This window comes from Neofelis nebulosa, chromosome 13, assembly GCF_028018385.1.
Source record: "Neofelis nebulosa isolate mNeoNeb1 chromosome 13, mNeoNeb1.pri, whole genome shotgun sequence".
NCBI classification, from domain to species: Eukaryota; Metazoa; Chordata; class Mammalia; order Carnivora; family Felidae; genus Neofelis; species Neofelis nebulosa.
In genome coordinates, this window is record NC_080794.1 from 21,640,120 (window position 1) to 21,659,323 (window position 19,204).

General features: G+C 73.6%; 16 non-coding genes across 16 annotated transcripts; all 16 read left to right on the forward strand.

The window, feature by feature from the left end:
* Positions 1-150: 150 nt before the first annotated feature.
* LOC131494024 (5S ribosomal RNA) lies at positions 151-269 on the forward strand. The gene has a single exon (XR_009253095.1). It is a non-coding gene; the product is annotated as a 5S ribosomal RNA (ribosomal RNA).
* A 1,136-nt stretch (positions 270-1,405) lies between these two features.
* On the forward strand, positions 1,406-1,524 carry LOC131494025 (5S ribosomal RNA). Its single transcript, XR_009253096.1, has one exon. It is a non-coding gene; the product is annotated as a 5S ribosomal RNA (ribosomal RNA).
* Positions 1,525-2,650: 1,126 nt separating this feature from the next.
* On the forward strand, positions 2,651-2,769 carry LOC131494026 (5S ribosomal RNA). The gene has a single exon (XR_009253097.1). It is a non-coding gene; the product is annotated as a 5S ribosomal RNA (ribosomal RNA).
* A 1,130-nt stretch (positions 2,770-3,899) lies between these two features.
* On the forward strand, positions 3,900-4,018 carry LOC131494027 (5S ribosomal RNA). The gene has a single exon (XR_009253098.1). It is a non-coding gene; the product is annotated as a 5S ribosomal RNA (ribosomal RNA).
* Positions 4,019-5,148: 1,130 nt separating this feature from the next.
* Positions 5,149-5,267, forward strand: LOC131494029 (5S ribosomal RNA). The gene has a single exon (XR_009253100.1). It is a non-coding gene; the product is annotated as a 5S ribosomal RNA (ribosomal RNA).
* A 1,126-nt stretch (positions 5,268-6,393) lies between these two features.
* On the forward strand, positions 6,394-6,512 carry LOC131494030 (5S ribosomal RNA). The gene has a single exon (XR_009253101.1). It is a non-coding gene; the product is annotated as a 5S ribosomal RNA (ribosomal RNA).
* A 1,131-nt stretch (positions 6,513-7,643) lies between these two features.
* Positions 7,644-7,762, forward strand: LOC131494032 (5S ribosomal RNA). Its single transcript, XR_009253102.1, has one exon. It is a non-coding gene; the product is annotated as a 5S ribosomal RNA (ribosomal RNA).
* A 1,133-nt stretch (positions 7,763-8,895) lies between these two features.
* On the forward strand, positions 8,896-9,014 carry LOC131494033 (5S ribosomal RNA). Its single transcript, XR_009253103.1, has one exon. It is a non-coding gene; the product is annotated as a 5S ribosomal RNA (ribosomal RNA).
* Positions 9,015-10,145: 1,131 nt separating this feature from the next.
* LOC131494034 (5S ribosomal RNA) lies at positions 10,146-10,264 on the forward strand. Its single transcript, XR_009253104.1, has one exon. It is a non-coding gene; the product is annotated as a 5S ribosomal RNA (ribosomal RNA).
* A 1,130-nt stretch (positions 10,265-11,394) lies between these two features.
* Positions 11,395-11,513, forward strand: LOC131494035 (5S ribosomal RNA). The gene has a single exon (XR_009253105.1). It is a non-coding gene; the product is annotated as a 5S ribosomal RNA (ribosomal RNA).
* A 1,130-nt stretch (positions 11,514-12,643) lies between these two features.
* Positions 12,644-12,762, forward strand: LOC131494036 (5S ribosomal RNA). Its single transcript, XR_009253106.1, has one exon. It is a non-coding gene; the product is annotated as a 5S ribosomal RNA (ribosomal RNA).
* A 1,133-nt stretch (positions 12,763-13,895) lies between these two features.
* LOC131494037 (5S ribosomal RNA) lies at positions 13,896-14,014 on the forward strand. Its single transcript, XR_009253107.1, has one exon. It is a non-coding gene; the product is annotated as a 5S ribosomal RNA (ribosomal RNA).
* Positions 14,015-15,140: 1,126 nt separating this feature from the next.
* On the forward strand, positions 15,141-15,259 carry LOC131494038 (5S ribosomal RNA). The gene has a single exon (XR_009253108.1). It is a non-coding gene; the product is annotated as a 5S ribosomal RNA (ribosomal RNA).
* A 1,121-nt stretch (positions 15,260-16,380) lies between these two features.
* LOC131494039 (5S ribosomal RNA) lies at positions 16,381-16,499 on the forward strand. The gene has a single exon (XR_009253109.1). It is a non-coding gene; the product is annotated as a 5S ribosomal RNA (ribosomal RNA).
* Positions 16,500-17,623: 1,124 nt separating this feature from the next.
* On the forward strand, positions 17,624-17,742 carry LOC131494041 (5S ribosomal RNA). Its single transcript, XR_009253111.1, has one exon. It is a non-coding gene; the product is annotated as a 5S ribosomal RNA (ribosomal RNA).
* A 1,127-nt stretch (positions 17,743-18,869) lies between these two features.
* Positions 18,870-18,988, forward strand: LOC131494042 (5S ribosomal RNA). The gene has a single exon (XR_009253112.1). It is a non-coding gene; the product is annotated as a 5S ribosomal RNA (ribosomal RNA).
* The last annotated feature ends 216 nt before the right edge of the window (positions 18,989-19,204 follow it).

Genomic DNA, 19,204 nt, shown 5'->3' on the forward strand with positions numbered 1-19,204 from the left:
CGGCCTCCGCCACCCGCCCGGGGCCCGCGGCGGAGGGCGGCGGCAGGCAGGCAGGCAGGCAGGCAGGCGCGTGCACGGGTGAAGCGCCGCACCCGCTGGGCTGGGGACGCGTGGAGCAGGCTCTTGAGGCGCCCAGCGCCAGCCGCCCGCGTCTACGGCCATACCACCCTGAACGCGCCCGATCTCGTCTGATCTCGGAAGCTAAGCAGGGTCGGGCCTGGTTAGTACTTGGATGGGAGACCGCCTGGGAATACCGGGTGCTGTAGGCTTTTTCGCTTTTGGCCTTTGGCCTTTGGCCTCCTTGACCTCTCCTTTGGCGCCCGCCGCCCCTCCCCCCCTCCCTCCCTGGGTCCCTCTCTCCCCAGGGAGCGCGGCTGCTGGGGCCAAACACATCCCAGCCACGGATCCCTCTGCCCCTCCCGGGCCAGCAAAGCAGCCTGGCCTGGCCTGGCCCGGCCCCGCCCCGCCCCGCCCCGCCCCGCCACGCACCCCAAGCCCGCACACAACCCCCCCCCTCCCCCCCCACCCGGCACTTCACGAGGGGCACGCTCCCCGCTCCCCGCTCCCCGCACCCGGCCAGATCCCACTGCACCGGCTGGAAGCCACGTCCCAGCTTTGCACCTTTCCTGAGACACCACCCACACCGGCACCCGCACCCGCACGGAGGGGTGGGGGGGTGTGCGGTGAGGGCGGGACCGGAGGCTGGCGCCCGGGGACTGGAGGGTGGGGGCTGGGTGGGTGGATGCGAGAACCAGGAGCGGGCGGGCGGGGCCGGGAGACCCCAGACTCCCACTCCGCCACACGCCTGGGCTCCCTGGGTCCTGGACCTCTCCCCTCCCTCGAGCCCTCATCCCCAGGCAGGGTCCCTGGCATTTCGCGAGGCCCCGCTAGGGCAGCGGGCTCGGGCTGTTGATGTTCACTGGGGGCGCTGGCGCCTCCGGGGTGGGTATGCACCAGGTGGGGCAGACGGGAGGAGAAGGCCGGGTGGCTGGCTGCGCTCGCCCTGGGGCTGGGGAGGAGGCGCCGACACCCCGGCGGGGCGGGCCCCGGAAGGCACGGCCGGCCGGATGCCCCACGCTCGCTTCCACCCTCTTGCCAGTGAGTAGCCCGACCTGGTGCGGTGACGTGCGGTCCGGTGCGGTGCCGGATGGAAGCGGAGGCGGGCGTGGGGCCAAGCCGGGAGCGGCCTGCAAGAGTCCCGGGATCGGAGAACGCCGGGGCTTGCGCCTCAGCGCCTTGCCAGGGTCCTCTTGCGCGGCCTCCGCCACCCGCCCGGGGCCCGCGGCGGAGGGCGGCGGCAGGCAGGCAGGCAGGCAGGCAGGCGCGTGCACGGGTGAAGCGCCGCACCCGCTGGGCTGGGGACGCGTGGAGCAGGCTCTTGAGGCGCCCAGCGCCAGCCGCCCGCGTCTACGGCCATACCACCCTGAACGCGCCCGATCTCGTCTGATCTCGGAAGCTAAGCAGGGTCGGGCCTGGTTAGTACTTGGATGGGAGACCGCCTGGGAATACCGGGTGCTGTAGGCTTTTTCGCTTTTGGCCTTTGGCCTTTGGCCTCCTTGACCTCTCCTTTGGCGCCCGCCGCCCCTCCCCCCCTCCCTCCCTGGGTCACTCTCTCCCCAGGGAGCGCGGCTGCTGGGGCCAAACACATCCCAGCCACGGATCCCTCTGCCCCTCCCGGGCCAGCAAAGCAGCCTGGCCTGGCCTGGCCCGGCCCCGCCCCGCCCCGCCCCGCCACGCACCCCAAGCCCGCACACACCCCCCCCCTCCCCCCCCACCCGGCACTTCACGAGGGGCACGCTCCCCGCTCCCCGCTCCCCGCACCCGGCCAGATCCCACTGCACCGGCTGGAAGCCACGTCCCAGCTTTGCACCTTTCCTGAGACACCACCCACACCGGCACCCGCACCCGCACGGAGGGGTGGGGGGGTGTGCGGTGAGGGCGGGACCGGAGGCTGGCGCCCGGGGACTGGAGGGTGGGGGCTGGGTGGGTGGATGCGAGAACCAGGAGCGGGCGGGCGGGGCCGCGAGACCCCAGACTCCCACTCCGCCACACGCCTGGGCTCCCTGGGTCCTGGACCTCTCCCCTCCCTCGAGCCCTCATCCCCAGGCAGGGTCCCTGGCATTTCGCGAGGCCCCGCTAGGGCAGCGGGCTCGGGCTGTTGATGTTCACTGGGGGCGCTGGCGCCTCCGGGGTGGGTATGCACCAGGTGGGGCAGACGGGAGGAGAAGGCCGGGTGGCTGGCTGCGCTCGCCCTGGGGCTGGGGAGGAGGCGCCGACACCCCGGCGGGGCGGGCCCCGGAAGGCACGGCCGGCCGGATGCCCCACGCTCGCTTCCACCCTCTTGCCAGTGAGTAGCCCGACCTGGTGCGGTGACGTGCGGTCCGGTGCGGTGCCGGATGGAAGCGGAGGCGGGCGTGGGGCCAAGCCGGGAGCGGCCTGCAAGAGTCCCGGGATCGGAGAACGCCGGGGCTTGCGCCTCAGCGCCTTGCCAGGGTCCTCTTGCGCGGCCTCCGCCACCCGCCCGGGGCCCGCGGCGGAGGGCGGCGGCAGGCAGGCAGGCAGGCAGGCGCGTGCACGGGTGAAGCGCCGCACCCGCTGGGCTGGGGACGCGTGGAGCAGGCTCTTGAGGCGCCCAGCGCCAGCCGCCCGCGTCTACGGCCATACCACCCTGAACGCGCCCGATCTCGTCTGATCTCGGAAGCTAAGCAGGGTCGGGCCTGGTTAGTACTTGGATGGGAGACCGCCTGGGAATACCGGGTGCTGTAGGCTTTTTCGCTTTTGGCCTTTGGCCTTTGGCCTCCTTGACCTCTCCTTTGGCGCCCGCCGCCCCTCCCCCCCTCCCTCCCTGGGTCCCTCTCTCCCCAGGGAGCGCGGCTGCTGGGGCCAAACACATCCCAGCCACGGATCCCTCTGCCCCTCCCGGGCCAGCAAAGCAGCCTGGCCTGGCCTGGCCCGGCCCCGCCCCGCCCCGCCCCGCCACGCACCCCAAGCCCGCACACACCCCCCCCCTCCCCCCCCACCCGGCACTTCACGAGGGGCACGCTCCCCGCTCCCCGCTCCCCGCACCCGGCCAGATCCCACTGCACCGGCTGGAAGCCACGTCCCAGCTTTGCACCTTTCCTGAGACACCACCCACACCGGCACCCGCACCCGCACGGACGGGTGGGGGGGTGTGCGGTGAGGGCGGGACCGGAGGCTGGCGCCCGGGGACTGGAGGGTGGGGGCTGGGTGGGTGGATGCGAGAACCAGGAGCGGGCGGGCGGGGCCGCGAGACCCCAGACTCCCACTCCGCCACACGCCTGGGCTCCCTGGGTCCTGGACCTCTCCCCTCCCTCGAGCCCTCATCCCCAGGCAGGGTCCCTGGCATTTCGCGAGGCCCCGCTAGGGCAGCGGGCTCGGGCTGTTGATGTTCACTGGGGGCGCTGGCGCCTCCGGGGTGGGTATGCACCAGGTGGGGCAGACGGGAGGAGAAGGCCGGGTGGCTGGCTGCGCTCGCCCTGGGGCTGGGGAGGAGGCGCCGACACCCCGGCGGGGCGGGCCCCGGAAGGCACGGCCGGCCGGATGCCCCACGCTCGCTTCCACCCTCTTGCCAGTGAGTAGCCCGACCTGGTGCGGTGACGTGCGGTCCGGTGCGGTGCCGGATGGAAGCGGAGGCGGGCGTGGGGCCAAGCCGGGAGCGGCCTGCAAGAGTCCCGGGATCGGAGAACGCCGGGGCTTGCGCCTCAGCGCCTTGCCAGGGTCCTCTTGCGCGGCCTCCACCACCCGCCCGGGGCCCGCGGCGGAGGGCGGCGGCAGGCAGGCAGGCAGGCAGGCAGGTGCGTGCACGGGTGAAGCGCCGCACCCGCTGGGCTGGGGACGCGTGGAGCAGGCTCTTGAGGCGCCCAGCGCCAGCCGCCCGCGTCTACGGCCATACCACCCTGAACGCGCCCGATCTCGTCTGATCTCGGAAGCTAAGCAGGGTCGGGCCTGGTTAGTACTTGGATGGGAGACCGCCTGGGAATACCGGGTGCTGTAGGCTTTTTCGCTTTTGGCCTTTGGCCTTTGGCCTCCTTGACCTCTCCTTTGGCGCCCGCCGCCCCTCCCCCCCTCCCTCCCTGGGTCCCTCTCTCCCCAGGGAGCGCGGCTGCTGGGGCCAAACACATCCCAGCCACGGATCCCTCTGCCCCTCCCGGGCCAGCAAAGCAGCCTGGCCTGGCCTGGCCCGGCCCCGCCCCGCCCCGCCCCGCCACGCACCCCAAGCCCGCACACACCCCCCCCCTCCCCCCCCACCCGGCACTTCACGAGGGGCACGCTCCCCGCTCCCCGCTCCCCGCACCCGGCCAGATCCCACTGCACCGGCTGGAAGCCACGTCCCAGCTTTGCACCTTTCCTGAGACACCACCCACACCGGCACCCGCACCCGCACGGACGGGTGGGGGGGTGTGCGGTGAGGGCGGGACCGGAGGCTGGCGCCCGGGGACTGGAGGGTGGGGGCTGGGTGGGTGGATGCGAGAACCAGGAGCGGGCGGGCGGGGCCGCGAGACCCCAGACTCCCACTCCGCCACACGCCTGGGCTCCCTGGGTCCTGGACCTCTCCCCTCCCTCGAGCCCTCATCCCCAGGCAGGGTCCCTGGCATTTCGCGAGGCCCCGCTAGGGCAGCGGGCTCGGGCTGTTGATGTTCACTGGGGGCGCTGGCGCCTCCGGGGTGGGTATGCACCAGGTGGGGCAGACGGGAGGAGAAGGCCGGGTGGCTGGCTGCGCTCGCCCTGGGGCTGGGGAGGAGGCGCCGACACCCCGGCGGGGCGGGCCCCGGAAGGCACGGCCGGCCGGATGCCCCACGCTCGCTTCCACCCTCTTGCCAGTGAGTAGCCCGACCTGGTGCGGTGACGTGCGGTCCGGTGCGGTGCCGGATGGAAGCGGAGGCGGGCGTGGGGCCAAGCCGGGAGCGGCCTGCAAGAGTCCCGGGATCGGAGAACGCCGGGGCTTGCGCCTCAGCGCCTTGCCAGGGTCCTCTTGCGCGGCCTCCACCACCCGCCCGGGGCCCGCGGCGGAGGGCGGCGGCAGGCAGGCAGGCAGGCAGGCAGGTGCGTGCACGGGTGAAGCGCCGCACCCGCTGGGCTGGGGACGCGTGGAGCAGGCTCTTGAGGCGCCCAGCGCCAGCCGCCCGCGTCTACGGCCATACCACCCTGAACGCGCCCGATCTCGTCTGATCTCGGAAGCTAAGCAGGGTCGGGCCTGGTTAGTACTTGGATGGGAGACCGCCTGGGAATACCGGGTGCTGTAGGCTTTTTCGCTTTTGGCCTTTGGCCTTTGGCCTCCTTGACCTCTCCTTTGGCGCCCGCCGCCCCTCCCCCCCTCCCTCCCTGGGTCCCTCTCTCCCCAGGGAGCGCGGCTGCTGGGGCCAAACACATCCCAGCCACGGATCCCTCTGCCCCTCCCGGGCCAGCAAAGCAGCCTGGCCTGGCCTGGCCCGGCCCCGCCCCGCCCCGCCCCGCCACGCACCCCAAGCCCGCACACAATCCCCCCCTCCCCCCCCACCCGGCACTTCACGAGGGGCACGCTCCCCGCTCCCCGCTCCCCGCACCCGGCCAGATCCCACTGCACCGGCTGGAAGCCACGTCCCAGCTTTGCACCTTTCCTGAGACACCACCCACACCGGCACCCGCACCCGCACGGAGGGGTGGGGGGGTGTGCGGTGAGGGCGGGACCGGAGGCTGGCGCCCGGGGACTGGAGGGTGGGGGCTGGGTGGGTGGATGCGAGAACCAGGAGCGGGCGGGCGGGGCCGCGAGACCCCAGACTCCCACTCCGCCACACGCCTGGGCTCCCTGGGTCCTGGACCTCTCCCCTCCCTCGAGCCCTCATCCCCAGGCAGGGTCCCTGGCATTTCGCGAGGCCCCGCTAGGGCAGCGGGCTCGGGCTGTTGATGTTCACTGGGGGCGCTGGCGCCTCCGGGGTGGGTATGCACCAGGTGGGGCAGACGGGAGGAGAAGGCCGGGTGGCTGGCTGCGCTCGCCCTGGGGCTGGGGAGGAGGCGCCGACACCCCGGCGGGGCGGGCCCCGGAAGGCACGGCCGGCCGGATGCCCCACGCTCGCTTCCACCCTCTTGCCAGTGAGTAGCCCGACCTGGTGCGGTGACGTGCGGTCCGGTGCGGTGCCGGATGGAAGCGGAGGCGGGCGTGGGGCCAAGCCGGGAGCGGCCTGCAAGAGTCCCGGGATCGGAGAACGCCGGGGCTTGCGCCTCAGCGCCTTGCCAGGGTCCTCTTGCGCGGCCTCCGCCACCCGCCCGGGGCCCGCGGCGGAGGGCGGCGGCAGGCAGGCAGGCAGGCAGGCGCGTGCACGGGTGAAGCGCCGCACCCGCTGGGCTGGGGACGCGTGGAGCAGGCTCTTGAGGCGCCCAGCGCCAGCCGCCCGCGTCTACGGCCATACCACCCTGAACGCGCCCGATCTCGTCTGATCTCGGAAGCTAAGCAGGGTCGGGCCTGGTTAGTACTTGGATGGGAGACCGCCTGGGAATACCGGGTGCTGTAGGCTTTTTCGCTTTTGGCCTTTGGCCTTTGGCCTCCTTGACCTCTCCTTTGGCGCCCGCCGCCCCTCCCCCCCTCCCTCCCTGGGTCCCTCTCTCCCCAGGGAGCGCGGCTGCTGGGGCCAAACACATCCCAGCCACGGATCCCTCTGCCCCTCCCGGGCCAGCAAAGCAGCCTGGCCTGGCCTGGCCCGGCCCCGCCCCGCCCCGCCCCGCCACGCACCCCAAGCCCGCACACACCCCCCCCCCTCCCCCCCCACCCGGCACTTCACGAGGGGCACGCTCCCCGCTCCCCGCTCCCCGCACCCGGCCAGATCCCACTGCACCGGCTGGAAGCCACGTCCCAGCTTTGCACCTTTCCTGAGACACCACCCACACCGGCACCCGCACCCGCACGGAGGGGTGGGGGGGTGTGCGGTGAGGGCGGGACCGGAGGCTGGCGCCCGGGGACTGGAGGGTGGGGGCTGGGTGGGTGGATGCGAGAACCAGGAGCGGGCGGGCGGGGCCGCGAGACCCCAGACTCCCACTCCGCCACACGCCTGGGCTCCCTGGGTCCTGGACCTCTCCCCTCCCTCGAGCCCTCATCCCCAGGCAGGGTCCCTGGCATTTCGCGAGGCCCCGCTAGGGCAGCGGGCTCGGGCTGTTGATGTTCACTGGGGGCGCTGGCGCCTCCGGGGTGGGTATGCACCAGGTGGGGCAGACGGGAGGAGAAGGCCGGGTGGCTGGCTGCGCTCGCCCTGGGGCTGGGGAGGAGGCGCCGACACCCCGGCGGGGCGGGCCCCGGAAGGCACGGCCGGCCGGATGCCCCACGCTCGCTTCCACCCTCTTGCCAGTGAGTAGCCCGACCTGGTGCGGTGACGTGCGGTCCGGTGCGGTGCCGGATGGAAGCGGAGGCGGGCGTGGGGCCAAGCCGGGAGCGGCCTGCAAGAGTCCCGGGATCGGAGAACGCCGGGGCTTGCGCCTCAGCGCCTTGCCAGGGTCCTCTTGCGCGGCCTCCGCCACCCGCCCGGGGCCCGCGGCGGAGGGCGGCGGCAGGCAGGCAGGCAGGCAGGCAGGCGCGTGCACGGGTGAAGCGCCGCACCCGCTGGGCTGGGGACGCGTGGAGCAGGCTCTTGAGGCGCCCAGCGCCAGCCGCCCGCGTCTACGGCCATACCACCCTGAACGCGCCCGATCTCGTCTGATCTCGGAAGCTAAGCAGGGTCGGGCCTGGTTAGTACTTGGATGGGAGACCGCCTGGGAATACCGGGTGCTGTAGGCTTTTTCGCTTTTGGCCTTTGGCCTTTGGCCTCCTTGACCTCTCCTTTGGCGCCCGCCGCCCCTCCCCCCCCCTCCCTCCCTGGGTCCCTCTCTCCCCAGGGAGCGCGGCTGCTGGGGCCAAACACATCCCAGCCACGGATCCCTCTGCCCCTCCCGGGCCAGCAAAGCAGCCTGGCCTGGCCTGGCCCGGCCCCGCCCCGCCCCGCCCCGCCACGCACCCCAAGCCCGCACACAACCCCCCCCCTCCCCCCCCACCCGGCACTTCACGAGGGGCACGCTCCCCGCTCCCCGCTCCCCGCACCCGGCCAGATCCCACTGCACCGGCTGGAAGCCACGTCCCAGCTTTGCACCTTTCCTGAGACACCACCCACACCGGCACCCGCACCCGCACGGAGGGGTGGGGGGGTGTGCGGTGAGGGCGGGACCGGAGGTTGGCGCCCGGGGACTGGAGGGTGGGGGCTGGGTGGGTGGATGCGAGAACCAGGAGCGGGCGGGCGGGGCCGCGAGACCCCAGACTCCCACTCCGCCACACGCCTGGGCTCCCTGGGTCCTGGACCTCTCCCCTCCCTCGAGCCCTCATCCCCAGGCAGGGTCCCTGGCATTTCGCGAGGCCCTGCTAGGGCAGCGGGCTCGGGCTGTTGATGTTCACTGGGGGCGCTGGCGCCTCCGGGGTGGGTATGCACCAGGTGGGGCAGACGGGAGGAGAAGGCCGGGTGGCTGGCTGCGCTCGCCCTGGGGCTGGGGAGGAGGCGCCGACACCCCGGCGGGGCGGGCCCCGGAAGGCACGGCCGGCCGGATGCCCCACGCTCGCTTCCACCCTCTTGCCAGTGAGTAGCCCGACCTGGTGCGGTGACGTGCGGTCCGGTGCGGTGCCGGATGGAAGCGGAGGCGGGCGTGGGGCCAAGCCGGGAGCGGCCTGCAAGAGTCCCGGGATCGGAGAACGCCGGGGCTTGCGCCTCAGCGCCTTGCCAGGGTCCTCTTGCGCGGCCTCCGCCACCCGCCCGGGGCCCGCGGCGGAGGGCGGCGGCAGGCAGGCAGGCAGGCAGGCAGGCGCGTGCACGGGTGAAGCGCCGCACCCGCTGGGCTGGGGACGCGTGGAGCAGGCTCTTGAGGCGCCCAGCGCCAGCCGCCCGCGTCTACGGCCATACCACCCTGAACGCGCCCGATCTCGTCTGATCTCGGAAGCTAAGCAGGGTCGGGCCTGGTTAGTACTTGGATGGGAGACCGCCTGGGAATACCGGGTGCTGTAGGCTTTTTCGCTTTTGGCCTTTGGCCTTTGGCCTCCTTGACCTCTCCTTTGGCGCCCGCCGCCCCTCCCCCCCTCCCTCCCTGGGTCCCTCTCTCCCCAGGGAGCGCGGCTGCTGGGGCCAAACACATCCCAGCCACGGATCCCTCTGCCCCTCCCGGGCCAGCAAAGCAGCCTGGCCTGGCCTGGCCCGGCCCCGCCCCGCCCCGCCCCGCCACGCACCCCAAGCCCGCACACACCCCCCCCCCTCCCCCCCCACCCGGCACTTCACGAGGGGCACGCTCCCCGCTCCCCGCTCCCCGCACCCGGCCAGATCCCACTGCACCGGCTGGAAGCCACGTCCCAGCTTTGCACCTTTCCTGAGACACCACCCACACCGGCACCCGCACCCGCACGGAGGGGTGGGGGGGTGTGCGGTGAGGGCGGGACCGGAGGCTGGCGCCCGGGGACTGGAGGGTGGGGGCTGGGTGGGTGGATGCGAGAACCAGGAGCGGGCGGGCGGGGCCGCGAGACCCCAGACTCCCACTCCGCCACACGCCTGGGCTCCCTGGGTCCTGGACCTCTCCCCTCCCTCGAGCCCTCATCCCCAGGCAGGGTCCCTGGCATTTCGCGAGGCCCCGCTAGGGCAGCGGGCTCGGGCTGTTGATGTTCACTGGGGGCGCTGGCGCCTCCGGGGTGGGTATGCACCAGGTGGGGCAGACGGGAGGAGAAGGCCGGGTGGCTGGCTGCGCTCGCCCTGGGGCTGGGGAGGAGGCGCCGACACCCCGGCGGGGCGGGCCCCGGAAGGCACGGCCGGCCGGATGCCCCACGCTCGCTTCCACCCTCTTGCCAGTGAGTAGCCCGACCTGGTGCGGTGACGTGCGGTCCGGTGCGGTGCCGGATGGAAGCGGAGGCGGGCGTGGGGCCAAGCCGGGAGCGGCCTGCAAGAGTCCCGGGATCGGAGAACGCCGGGGCTTGCGCCTCAGCGCCTTGCCAGGGTCCTCTTGCGCGGCCTCCGCCACCCGCCCGGGGCCCGCGGCGGAGGGCGGCGGCAGGCAGGCAGGCAGGCAGGCAGGCGCGTGCACGGGTGAAGCGCCGCACCCGCTGGGCTGGGGACGCGTGGAGCAGGCTCTTGAGGCGCCCAGCGCCAGCCGCCCGCGTCTACGGCCATACCACCCTGAACGCGCCCGATCTCGTCTGATCTCGGAAGCTAAGCAGGGTCGGGCCTGGTTAGTACTTGGATGGGAGACCGCCTGGGAATACCGGGTGCTGTAGGCTTTTTCGCTTTTGGCCTTTGGCCTTTGGCCTCCTTGACCTCTCCTTTGGCGCCCGCCGCCCCTCCCCCCCTCCCTCCCTGGGTCCCTCTCTCCCCAGGGAGCGCGGCTGCTGGGGCCAAACACATCCCAGCCACGGATCCCTCTGCCCCTCCCGGGCCAGCAAAGCAGCCTGGCCTGGCCTGGCCCGGCCCCGCCCCGCCCCGCCCCGCCACGCACCCCAAGCCCGCACACACCCCCCCCCTCCCCCCCCACCCGGCACTTCACGAGGGGCACGCTCCCCGCTCCCCGCTCCCCGCACCCGGCCAGATCCCACTGCACCGGCTGGAAGCCACGTCCCAGCTTTGCACCTTTCCTGAGACACCACCCACACCGGCACCCGCACCCGCACGGAGGGGTGGGGGGGTGTGCGGTGAGGGCGGGACCGGAGGCTGGCGCCCGGGGACTGGAGGGTGGGGGCTGGGTGGGTGGATGCGAGAACCAGGAGCGGGCGGGCGGGGCCGCGAGACCCCAGACTCCCACTCCGCCACACGCCTGGGCTCCCTGGGTCCTGGACCTCTCCCCTCCCTCGAGCCCTCATCCCCAGGCAGGGTCCCTGGCATTTCGCGAGGCCCCGCTAGGGCAGCGGGCTCGGGCTGTTGATGTTCACTGGGGGCGCTGGCGCCTCCGGGGTGGGTATGCACCAGGTGGGGCAGACGGGAGGAGAAGGCCGGGTGGCTGGCTGCGCTCGCCCTGGGGCTGGGGAGGAGGCGCCGACACCCCGGCGGGGCGGGCCCCGGAAGGCACGGCCGGCCGGATGCCCCACGCTCGCTTCCACCCTCTTGCCAGTGAGTAGCCCGACCTGGTGCGGTGACGTGCGGTCCGGTGCGGTGCCGGATGGAAGCGGAGGCGGGCGTGGGGCCAAGCCGGGAGCGGCCTGCAAGAGTCCCGGGATCGGAGAACGCCGGGGCTTGCGCCTCAGCGCCTTGCCAGGGTCCTCTTGCGCGGCCTCCACCACCCGCCCGGGGCCCGCGGCGGAGGGCGGCGGCAGGCAGGCAGGCAGGCAGGCAGGCGCGTGCACGGGTGAAGCGCCGCACCCGCTGGGCTGGGGACGCGTGGAGCAGGCTCTTGAGGCGCCCAGCGCCAGCCGCCCGCGTCTACGGCCATACCACCCTGAACGCGCCCGATCTCGTCTGATCTCGGAAGCTAAGCAGGGTCGGGCCTGGTTAGTACTTGGATGGGAGACCGCCTGGGAATACCGGGTGCTGTAGGCTTTTTCGCTTTTGGCCTTTGGCCTTTGGCCTCCTTGACCTCTCCTTTGGCGCCCGCCGCCCCTCCCCCCCTCCCTCCCTGGGTCCCTCTCTCCCCAGGGAGCGCGGCTGCTGGGGCCAAACACATCCCAGCCACGGATCCCTCTGCCCCTCCCGGGCCAGCAAAGCAGCCTGGCCTGGCCTGGCCCGGCCCCGCCCCGCCCCGCCCCGCCACGCACCCCAAGCCCGCACACAATCCCCCCCTCCCCCCCCACCCGGCACTTCACGAGGGGCACGCTCCCCGCTCCCCGCTCCCCGCACCCGGCCAGATCCCACTGCACCGGCTGGAAGCCACGTCCCAGCTTTGCACCTTTCCTGAGACACCACCCACACCGGCACCCGCACCCGCACGGAGGGGTGGGGGGGTGTGCGTTGAGGGCGGGACCGGAGGCTGGCGCCCGGGGACTGGAGGGTGGGGGCTGGGTGGGTGGATGCGAGAACCAGGAGCGGGCGGGCGGGGCCGGGAGACCCCAGACTCCCACTCCGCCACACGCCTGGGCTCCCTGGGTCCTGGACCTCTCCCCTCCCTCGAGCCCTCATCCCCAGGCAGGGTCCCTGGCATTTCGCGAGGCCCCGCTAGGGCAGCGGGCTCGGGCTGTTGATGTTCACTGGGGGCGCTGGCGCCTCCGGGGTGGGTATGCACCAGGTGGGGCAGACGGGAGGAGAAGGCCGGGTGGCTGGCTGCGCTCGCCCTGGGGCTGGGGAGGAGGCGCCGACACCCCGGCGGGGCGGGCCCCGGAAGGCACGGCCGGCCGGATGCCCCACGCTCGCTTCCACCCTCTTGCCAGTGAGTAGCCCGACCTGGTGCGGTGACGTGCGGTCCGGTGCGGTGCCGGATGGAAGCGGAGGCGGGCGTGGGGCCAAGCCGGGAGCGGCCTGCAAGAGTCCCGGGATCGGAGAACGCCGGGGCTTGCGCCTCAGCGCCTTGCCAGGGTCCTCTTGCGCGGCCTCCGCCACCCGCCCGGGGCCCGCGGCGGAGGGCGGCGGCAGGCAGGCAGGCAGGCAGGCAGGCGCGTGCACGGGTGAAGCGCCGCACCCGCTGGGCTGGGGACGCGTGGAGCAGGCTCTTGAGGCGCCCAGCGCCAGCCGCCCGCGTCTACGGCCATACCACCCTGAACGCGCCCGATCTCGTCTGATCTCGGAAGCTAAGCAGGGTCGGGCCTGGTTAGTACTTGGATGGGAGACCGCCTGGGAATACCGGGTGCTGTAGGCTTTTTCGCTTTTGGCCTTTGGCCTTTGGCCTCCTTGACCTCTCCTTTGGCGCCCGCCGCCCCTCCCCCCCCCTCCCTCCCTGGGTCCCTCTCTCCCCAGGGAGCGCGGCTGCTGGGGCCAAACACATCCCAGCCACGGATCCCTCTGCCCCTCCCGGGCCAGCAAAGCAGCCTGGCCTGGCCTGGCCCGGCCCCGCCCCGCCCCGCCCCGCCACGCACCCCAAGCCCGCACACAACCCCCCCCCTCCCCCCCCACCCGGCACTTCACGAGGGGCACGCTCCCCGCTCCCCGCTCCCCGCACCCGGCCAGATCCCACTGCACCGGCTGGAAGCCACGTCCCAGCTTTGCACCTTTCCTGAGACACCACCCACACCGGCACCCGCACCCGCACGGAGGGGTGGGGGGGTGTGCGGTGAGGGCGGGACCGGAGGTTGGCGCCCGGGGACTGGAGGGTGGGGGCTGGGTGGGTGGATGCGAGAACCAGGAGCGGGCGGGCGGGGCCGCGAGACCCCAGACTCCCACTCCGCCACACGCCTGGGCTCCCTGGGTCCTGGACCTCTCCCCTCCCTCGAGCCCTCATCCCCAGGCAGGGTCCCTGGCATTTCGCGAGGCCCTGCTAGGGCAGCGGGCTCGGGCTGTTGATGTTCACTGGGGGCGCTGGCGCCTCCGGGGTGGGTATGCACCAGGTGGGGCAGACGGGAGGAGAAGGCCGGGTGGCTGGCTGCGCTCGCCCTGGGGCTGGGGAGGAGGCGCCGACACCCCGGCGGGGCGGGCCCCGGAAGGCACGGCCGGCCGGATGCCCCACGCTCGCTTCCACCCTCTTGCCAGTGAGTAGCCCGACCTGGTGCGGTGACGTGCGGTCCGGTGCGGTGCCGGATGGAAGCGGAGGCGGGCGTGGGGCCAAGCCGGGAGCGGCCTGCAAGAGTCCCGGGATCGGAGAACGCCGGGGCTTGCGCCTCAGCGCCTTGCCAGGGTCCTCTTGCGCGGCCTCCGCCACCCGCCCGGGGCCCGCGGCGGAGGGCGGCGGCAGGCAGGCAGGCAGGCAGGCAGGCGCGTGCACGGGTGAAGCGCCGCACCCGCTGGGCTGGGGACGCGTGGAGCAGGCTCTTGAGGCGCCCAGCGCCAGCCGCCCGCGTCTACGGCCATACCACCCTGAACGCGCCCGATCTCGTCTGATCTCGGAAGCTAAGCAGGGTCGGGCCTGGTTAGTACTTGGATGGGAGACCGCCTGGGAATACCGGGTGCTGTAGGCTTTTTCGCTTTTGGCCTTTGGCCTTTGGCCTCCTTGACCTCTCCTTTGGCGCCCGCCGCCCCTCCCCCCCTCCCTCCCTGGGTCCCTCTCTCCCCAGGGAGCGCGGCTGCTGGGGCCAAACACATCCCAGCCACGGATCCCTCTGCCCCTCCCGGGCCAGCAAAGCAGCCTGGCCTGGCCTGGCCCGGCCCCGCCCCGCCCCGCCCCGCCACGCACCCCAAGCCCGCACACACCCCCCCCCTCCCCCCCCACCCGGCACTTCACGAGGGGCACGCTCCCCGCTCCCCGCTCCCCGCACCCGGCCAGATCCCACTGCACCGGCTGGAAGCCACGTCCCAGCTTTGCACCTTTCCTGAGACACCACCCACACCGGCACCCGCACCCGCACGGAGGGGTGGGGGGGTGTGCGGTGAGGGCGGGACCGGAGGCTGGCGCCCGGGGACTGGAGGGTGGGGGCTGGGTGGGTGGATGCGAGAACCAGGAGCGGGCGGGCGGGGCCGCGAGACCCCAGACTCCCACTCCGCCACACGCCTGGGCTCCCTGGGTCCTGGACCTCTCCCCTCCCTCGAGCCCTCATCCCCAGGCAGGGTCCCTGGCATTTCGCGATGCCCCGCTAGGGCAGCGGGCTCGGGCTGTTGATGTTCACTGGGGGCGCTGGCGCCTCCGGGGTGGGTATGCACCAGGTGGGGCAGACGGGAGGAGAAGGCCGGGTGGCTGGCTGCGCTCGCCCTGGGGCTGGGGAGGAGGCGCCGACACCCCGGCGGGGCGGGCCCCGGAAGGCACGGCCGGCCGGATGCCCCACGCTCGCTTCCACCCTCTTGCCAGTGAGTAGCCCGACCTGGTGCGGTGACGTGCGGTCCGGTGCGGTGCCGGATGGAAGCGGAGGCGGGCGTGGGGCCAAGCCGGGAGCGGCCTGCAAGAGTCCCGGGATCGGAGAACGCCGGGGCTTGCGCCTCAGCGCCTTGCCAGGGTCCTCTTGCGCGGCCTCCGCCACCCGCCCGGGGCCCGCGGCGGAGGGCGGCGGCAGGCAGGCAGGCAGGCAGGCGCGTGCACGGGTGAAGCGCCGCACCCGCTGGGCTGGGGACGCGTGGAGCAGGCTCTTGAGGCGTCCAGCGCCAGCCGCCCGCGTCTACGGCCATACCACCCTGAACGCGCCCGATCTCGTCTGATCTCGGAAGCTAAGCAGGGTCGGGCCTGGTTAGTACTTGGATGGGAGACCGCCTGGGAATACCGGGTGCTGTAGGCTTTTTCGCTTTTGGCCTTTGGCCTTTGGCCTCCTTGACCTCTCCTTTGGCGCCCGCCGCCCCTCCCCCCCTCCCTCCCTGGGTCCCTCTCTCCCCAGGGAGCGCGGCTGCTGGGGCCAAACACATCCCAGCCACGGATCCCTCTGCCCCTCCCGGGCCAGCAAAGCAGCCTGGCCTGGCCTGGCCCGGCCCCGCCCCGCCCCGCCCCGCCACGCACCCCAAGCCCGCACACAACCCCCCCCCTCCCCCCCCACCCGGCACTTCACGAGGGGCACGCTCCCCGCTCCCCGCACCCGGCCAGATCCCACTGCACCGGCTGGAAGCCACGTCCCAGCTTTGCACCTTTCCTGAGACACCACCCACACCGGCACCCGCACCCGCACGGAGGGGTGGGGGGGGTGTGCGGTGAGGGCGGGACCGGAGGCTGGCGCCCGGGGACTGGAGGGTGGGGGCTGGGTGGGTGGATGCGAGAACCAGGAGCGGGCGGGCGGGGCCGCGAGACCCCAGACTCCCACTCCGCCACACGCCTGGGCTCCCTGGGTCCTGGACCTCTCCCCTCCCTCGAGCCCTCATCCCCAGGCAGGGTCCCTGGCATTTCGCGAGGCCCCGCTAGGGCAGCGGGCTCGGGCTGTTGATGTTCACTGGGGGCGCTGGCGCCTCCGGGGTGGGTATGCACCAGGTGGGGCAGACGGGAGGAGAAGGCCGGGTGGCTGGCTGCGCTCGCCCTGGGGCTGGGGAGGAGGCGCCGACACCCCGGCGGGGCGGGCCCCGGAAGGCACGGCCGGCCGGATGCCCCACGCTCGCTTCCACCCTCTTGCCAGTGAGTAGCCCGACCTGGTGCGGTGACGTGCGGTCCGGTGCGGTGCCGGATGGAAGCGGAGGCGGGCGTGGGGCCAAGCCGGGAGCGGCCTGCAAGAGTCCCGGGATCGGAGAACGCCGGGGCTTGCGCCTCAGCGCCTTGCCAGGGTCCTCTTGCGCGGCCTCCGCCACCCGCCCGGGGCCCGCGGCGGAGGGCGGCGGCAGGCAGGCAGGCAGGCAGGTGCGTGCACGGGTGAAGCGCCGCACCCGCTGGGCTGGGGACGCGTGGAGCAGGCTCTTGAGGCGCCCAGCGCCAGCCGCCCGCGTCTACGGCCATACCACCCTGAACGCGCCCGATCTCGTCTGATCTCGGAAGCTAAGCAGGGTCGGGCCTGGTTAGTACTTGGATGGGAGACCGCCTGGGAATACCGGGTGCTGTAGGCTTTTTCGCTTTTGGCCTTTGGCCTTTGGCCTCCTTGACCTCTCCTTTGGCGCCCGCCGCCCCTCCCCCCTCCCTCCCTGGGTCCCTCTCTCCCCAGGGAGCGCGGCTGCTGGGGCCAAACACATCCCAGCCACGGATCCCTCTGCCCCTCCCGGGCCAGCAAAGCAGCCTGGCCTGGCCTGGCCCGGCCCCGCCCCGCCCCGCCCCGCCACGCACCCCAAGCCCGCACACAACCCCCCCCCTCCCCCCCCACCCGGCACTTCACGAGGGGCACGCTCCCCGCTCCCCGCACCCGGCCAGATCCCACTGCACCGGCTGGAAGCCACGTCCCAGCTTTGCACCTTTCCTGAGACACCACCCACACCGGCACCCGCACCCGCACGGAGGGGTGGGGGGGGTGTGCGGTGAGGGCGGGACCGGAGGCTGGCGCCCGGGGACTGGAGGGTGGGGGCTGGGTGGGTGGATGCGAGAACCAGGAGCGGGCGGGCGGGGCCGCGAGACCCCAGACTCCCACTCCGCCACACGCCTGGGCTCCCTGGGTCCTGGACCTCTCCCCTCCCTCGAGCCCTCATCCCCAGGCAGGGTCCCTGGCATTTCGCGAGGCCCCGCTAGGGCAGCGGGCTCGGGCTGTTGATGTTCACTGGGGGCGCTGGCGCCTCCGGGGTGGGTATGCACCAGGTGGGGCAGACGGGAGGAGAAGGCCGGGTGGCTGGCTGCGCTCGCCCTGGGGCTGGGGAGGAGGCGCCGACACCCCGGCGGGGCGGGCCCCGGAAGGCACGGCCGGCCGGATGCCCCACGCTCGCTTCCACCCTCTTGCCAGTGAGTAGCCCGACCTGGTGCGGTGACGTGCGGTCCGGTGCGGTGCCGGATGGAAGCGGAGGCGGGCGTGGGGCCAAGCCGGGAGCGGCCTGCAAGAGTCCCGGGATCGGAGAACGCCGGGGCTTGCGCCTCAGCGCCTTGCCAGGGTCCTCTTGCGCGGCCTCCGCCACCCGCCCGGGGCCCGCGGCGGAGGGCGGCGGCAGGCAGGCAGGCAGGCAGGCAGGCGCGTGCACGGGTGAAGCGCCGCACCCGCTGGGCTGGGGACGCGTGGAGCAGGCTCTTGAGGCGCCCAGCGCCAGCCGCCCGCGTCTACGGCCATACCACCCTGAACGCGCCCGATCTCGTCTGATCTCGGAAGCTAAGCAGGGTCGGGCCTGGTTAGTACTTGGATGGGAGACCGCCTGGGAATACCGGGTGCTGTAGGCTTTTTCGCTTTTGGCCTTTGGCCTTTGGCCTCCTTGACCTCTCCTTTGGCGCCCGCCGCCCCTCCCCCCCTCCCTCCCTGGGTCCCTCTCTCCCCAGGGAGCGCGGCTGCTGGAGCCAAACACATCCCAGCCACGGATCCCTCTGCCCCTCCCGGGCCAGCAAAGCAGCCTGGCCTGGCCTGGCCCGGCCCCGCCCCGCCCCGCCCCGCCACGCACCCCAAGCCCGCACACAACCCCCCCCCTCCCCCCCCACCCGGCACTTCACGAGGGGCACGCTCCCCGCTCCCCGCTCCCCGCACCCGGCCAGATCCCACTGCACCGGCTGGAAGCCACGTCCCAGCTTTGCACCTTTCCTGAGACACCACCCACACCGGCACCCGCACCCGCACGGAGGGGTGGGGGGGTGTGCGGTGAGGGCGGGACCGGAGGCTGGCGCCCGGGGACTGGAGGGTGGGGGCTGGGTGGGTGGATGCGAGAACCAGGAGCGGGCGGGCGGGGCCGCGAGACCCCAGACTCCCACTCCGCCACACGCCTGGGCTCCCTGGGTCCTGGACCTCTCCCCTCCCTCGAGCCCTCATCCCCAGGCAGGGTCCCTGGCATTTCGCGAGGCCCCGCTAGGGCAGCGGGCTCGGGCTGTTGATGTTCACTGGGGGCGCTGGCGCCTCCGGGGTGGGTATGCACCAGGTGGGGCAGACGGGAGGAGAAGGCCGGGTGGCTGGCTGCGCTCGCCCTGGGGCTGGGGAGGAGGCGCCGACACCCCGGCGGGGCGGGCCCCGGAAGGCACGGCCGGCCGGATGCCCCACGCTCGCTTCCACCCTCTTGCCAGTGAGTAGCCCGACCTGGTGCGGTGACGTGCGGTCCGGTGCGGTGCCGGATGGAAGCGGAGGCGGGCGTGGGGCCAAGCCGGGAGCGGCCTGCAAGAGTCCCGGGATCGGAGAACGCCGGGGCTTGCGCCTCAGCGCCTTGCCAGGGTCCTCTTGCGCGGCCTCCGCCACCCGCCCGGGGCCCGCGGCGGAGGGCGGCGGCAGGCAGGCAGGCAGGCAGGCGCGTGCACGGGTGAAGCGCCGCACCCGCTGGGCTGGGGACGCGTGGAGCAGGCTCTTGAGGCGCCCAGCGCCAGCCGCCCGCGTCTACGGCCATACCACCCTGAACGCGCCCGATCTCGTCTGATCTCGGAAGCTAAGCAGGGTCGGGCCTGGTTAGTACTTGGATGGGAGACCGCCTGGGAATACCGGGTGCTGTAGGCTTTTTCGCTTTTGGCCTTTGGCCTTTGGCCTCCTTGACCTCTCCTTTGGCGCCCGCCGCCCCTCCCCCCCTCCCTCCCTGGGTCCCTCTCTCCCCAGGGAGCGCGGCTGCTGGGGCCAAACACATCCCAGCCACGGATCCCTCTGCCCCTCCCGGGCCAGCAAAGCAGCCTGGCCTGGCCTGGCCCGGCCCCGCCCCGCCCCGCCCCGCCACGCACC